We start from the raw sequence: 4493 nt of genomic DNA on the forward strand, positions 1-4493 counted from the left end.
GAAGGAAGGAAGGAAGGAAGGAAGGAAGAAAGAAAGAAAGAAACTTTGCAAAACTATTGATACTGAGGCAGAGATTGAGAGGCTGAGTACCAGTCTTCAGTTCAAACTGATGTTCTGAGCCTGCTGATCCACTCCTAAAATATTTCTGTGTAATTGAAGCGTCTTCACAAATGCCTGGGTGAACGGCATGGCTATAATAAGCATCTTTTCTGGGCTAGATTACACCCTCGTACCAAGTTAGAGTCCTAATTATCAGGTCTTCTTGGGAGCACCGGGCTGAGTGAACTTGTTCTGAAATATATTTAATTTGGTTTTATATAGCACCTTTTAGTACACACTGTGCCTTCCTTCAAACCGCTTTAATGAGTAATGAATTAGATGCTGGCAGCGCAGTGACTCCTCAAATGAGTGGAAGATATTACAGGCTCAGCAACAGCTCAAGTTGGAAAGCCAGGGCTCCTGTGGCAGCTCGACTCCTGTTCTCTGCGGGAGAGGTCATGCTGTCGCGCCTTCCCACGTGGCCAAGGGCAGGGGGCCTGCCGGCGCCGGCACGTGGACATCAACACGCCCACGGTGGGGCAGGTGCTTGGGAGTGGGGCCCACCCGCCGGTGACAGGACGGTGAGCAGCCTGGCAGGCAGGGCACACTGGAGAGGACAGAGCTGCCCCCGCTGTATCCCGGCGAGCCAGGAGGAGTGGGGCCAGCCAGCCGTGTGTGTCCCCAAGAGTGGGTCGAGCGTGGCATCTGGTAATTTGATGACAGGTGATTTTAGGAAAATCAGGCAGGCGGGGACTGAAACTCAGAGCCCCACCTCCAGGCCAGGACTAGGATAGCATCCCTGAGAGGCCCAAAGAGACCGAATTGACATATGCGCAGGGTGACCCCGGGACCCAGGGGTGCGAAGCTGGAGGCGTCCCGGGCAGACGGGGGGCAGGCTGGTGACTCGGGTCTAGAGCGGCGCGTCTCAAAGCTCAGACCACCGGCTCGGTAAAAGCCCAGAGGCCAGTGCGCAGAGGGATGCAGGACTCAACCACTTGCCTTCAAGCAGTGCTGCTTTTGCTCCAGATTTGCAAACAGTTGCTTCTGAGATCCGTCTTCCCAGAGAAACGAAAAGCAGAGGCAAACATTGTATCAACAAGAACTTCATGCAAAATCTTGCCTGAAGAGAGGCAGGTCTCAGGCCAGATGGAGGTGGATCCCCCCGATGGGAACAAGTAGCCCAAAAAATGGGAGAAGAGACTAGAGGCCAAATGCCAGTCAGTGTCCCTGAAAGGCCAGAGGGAGCGAAGTTGCCTAAAAGGAAAGCACACAGGCTTTTCCTCTCTTTCTAGCATCTAGCAAAGCCCCCAGAAAGTGAAAGTGAGCTCCCTCGAGGAAGGGCAGGAGCCCAGCCCAAACTACCCCCCAGGGGCAGGAGGTGCCCCTGGGGAGTGACCCTTTAGAAAGAATAGAACCATCTTTTGTGAGCTTCTGATCTGGACCAGAAACTGTCTTATGGATCACCTTCAAAACACACGTTACTATTACTGCCACCTAGTTCGGTACGTAATACCGGCTCCACTATTGAGGAGGGACAACGGAACCCCGCAGAAGCGACTTGCGCTAGGTCACAGCGCAAATGACGAAGAAAGCCAAGCACATCAGACTCCAAAATCCAAGTTCTTCCCGTTTTACTCACCTGCCCCCCAGACGTAGCACTCTTTATCACAATGGTCTTTTTTGCAAATTCTCCCAGGACAGGTGTTATTTTATGACTTCCCCCAGTGACTGCCCCGCTGCCACCGTTCCCACTGCGACAGAGGTAGGAATCCATCATGCTCCCATCCTGCCATTACAGCACCCCCTTCCCACCCCCCATCCCACCTGCGTGGCCTCAAGAAAATATAACGGGCTTTGCTTTCCTGTCTGTTTATCAAGAACAGTAATAGCAACTGCCTTATAGGATTATTGGAAGCATAAAATAAAAGAAATTAAAAATACAATAATGTAAGGGTGCCTGGGTGGCTCAGTTGGTTAAGTGTCTGACTTCAGTGCGGGTCATAATCTTGAAGTTTGTGAGTTCAAGCCCTGCATTGGGCTCTGTGCTGATAGCTCAGAGCCTGAAGCCTGCTTCCGGTTCTGTGTCTCCCCCTCTTTATGCCCCTCCCCTGCCCGTGCTCTGTCTCTCTCTGTCTCTCAATAATAAATAAACGTTAAAAATTTTTTAAGAAAAAAATAAAATAATGTAGCCTACCGCAGAGTAAATGCTCAATAAATGTAAGTCATCACACTATCTTTGCTGCACAATAAAATGCACAAGTGAAACGGCACTGGACTTGCAAGAGAACAGTACAGAGCCTGACGGCCAGAGGCTCCGGGAGAGAGGAGAGCTCATCGGTCTTGTTTTCTGCCTGAGGTTTGTTTCCAGCTGCGACCATCCTGAGATTATATTCAATGGCTTGAGGCATTCACGGGAGGGTCTGGCTGAGAACACATCAGAACGTAACCTCTCGCTTCCAAAGTCACTGGCAAGTGGGGGCAGTGGCTGTGGAGTATTGATAGCCACCAGAGAGCCAGCCTGACGGGGGACAGCGCCTGGTCTCAACTACCCGTTCCGCCGCTCGCGGCCATCTTACAGATTCGTTCATTCATCCATCCGCCGGATGTCCGCCCATCGCCCATTACCTGCCAGGCGCCGCACTGGTCCGGGGGATACAGGAACGGATAAGCCGTCCCCGCCCTTACTGAGCCTCCCATCTAACCACAGAGGACAGGTAATCTGAACCCTCTGTGATAAATGGAACTGAGGCTCAGTGACGTTAAATGACATCCCAGAGACAGGGCCAGCGTGTGATGGCACCTGAACGGAAACTCACCTCAGCCTGCTGTTTCTAGCCTACTGAGTGAAAGGAAGAGTCAAATGGCAGAAACCAATATGGATGAGTATAAAGAAGCTACTTTTGAAAGCACAGAGAAGGGAGAGATTAAATCTGAACTCAGTAGCCTGGAAGACTTTTAGAGACCTTAACTTTTAATTTGGACTTGGAAATGACTCAGTTTCCACAAGCAGGCCACCAGGTATTCCAAGCAGGAGGAACAGCATCTGCAAAGTAATGATGCTCAGAGAGGGGATGCAGGTCTCAGGGCTGCAGGAGGTCCGAGGGGACTGTGGCGTCCCTGTGGGGGCGGGGAGAGACAGCACGAGAGCCCGAGACAAGCTGGAGAAAGGAGCCGTGGCCGTGGACACCATCATACGGAATTCGGATATGGTAGTTGGGACAATGGGGAGCCCGGAGGGTTGAGCACAGAGGTGGTGGCAGCAGCAGGTGGCCTGAGGTGCTGAGCACGTCACCCCTTCCTACTTTCCTTGGCTTCTCTGAGAGTCCTTCCTGGGTCCTTCCCTGGCCTAGAGCCCTGGGAGGAGCCGTGCCCCACGCCCTCCCCAGCTGCTCCCGCTCCGCTGTGGGAGAGCCCACTTGTGCCCACCCTGATATCCCTGCCAGTCTTTCCCGCACTTCCAAGAGGCACCCATTCAGGAGGAATCTTCTTCTCCCATGACCTTTCACAAGCCCCCACCTCTGACATATCAAACACCCGCATCTACCACATCAGAGAAGCACAGCGAACCCCGGTTCTTTCCCAGTGAGGGGCAGCGTGGAGGGCGGAAGACGGGAGCCGAGGCATCGGACAGGCCGGAGAGTGTGGCCCTGCCACTGACCAGCCACAGGGCCCGAGTGAGGAGCCTCTCCCCCAAGAACACACTTCTGGCTCTAGACGATGGACACACACCCGGCCCATGGCCAGCCTCTGTAGCCAAGAGCAGACACTCCACCACCGCCTCCTCTCCTCTCCCAAGTGGCTCAGCCAGATGTGGCCCCCGGGCATCCCCAGGAGGAGTGACGTGGGAGAACTCTGCTCATTCTGGTCCTTCCTGGAGATGGACGTCCCACATCATCTGTTCGATGGCAGGAGAGCCCCCCCCCCCCGTAAAAGAGGCCGTTGAGCTCCATACAAGCCAGAGTTTCTACACCTTTTCTGGTCATGACAATTTTATTTTCTCCAACAGCAAGGCACAGCGCTCCCAGGCCACCCCTGGACTCACCTCTTTCTCTCGCACCCATCGGTGAGTCCCACCGTGCCTGCGTTCAAAACATACGCCGAGTCAGGTCCCTTCTCATCCTCCCTCCGCTGCCACCAGGGTCCACGCCCCCATCTGTCACATGAATTGCTTCTCCACGTCCACTCTTTCCCCTTTGTTGTGACTCGGCCTTGCCAACGTAATGAACACAGGACTTGCCCAACATTTCAAATTACTCAAGATCCTGTGGGTCAGCCGATAGCCGGGGACAACTTGGTCGACCTCTGTGCTCAGCTGGGGCTCAGCGTAAGCGGAATGGAAATTCTCAGGCTTCCTGCTTGAGGAACAGGGGCCTGAGTTGGCATGGGTCCCCTCTGCCCGGTTGGTCACTTGACGCTCAGGGTCCAATAGGTCACCCAGTCTCAGGGCATCAAAA

The 4493-nt window shown here is 53.9% G+C and overlaps 1 long non-coding RNA gene across 1 annotated transcript in view; it reads right to left on the reverse strand.

The window, feature by feature from the left end:
• Positions 1-4159, reverse strand: part of LOC115274182 — a 19498-nt gene extending 15339 nt beyond the window's left edge. The window contains exon 1 of the long non-coding RNA XR_003901123.1: positions 4082-4159. This is a non-coding gene — a long non-coding RNA (uncharacterized LOC115274182). The remainder of the gene's footprint in view (positions 1-4081) is intronic.
• Positions 4160-4493: the final 334 nt, after the last annotated feature.

The sequence above is a fragment of the Suricata suricatta genome, chromosome 2 (assembly GCF_006229205.1).
Source record: "Suricata suricatta isolate VVHF042 chromosome 2, meerkat_22Aug2017_6uvM2_HiC, whole genome shotgun sequence".
Lineage (NCBI taxonomy): Eukaryota > Metazoa > Chordata > Mammalia > Carnivora > Herpestidae > Suricata > Suricata suricatta.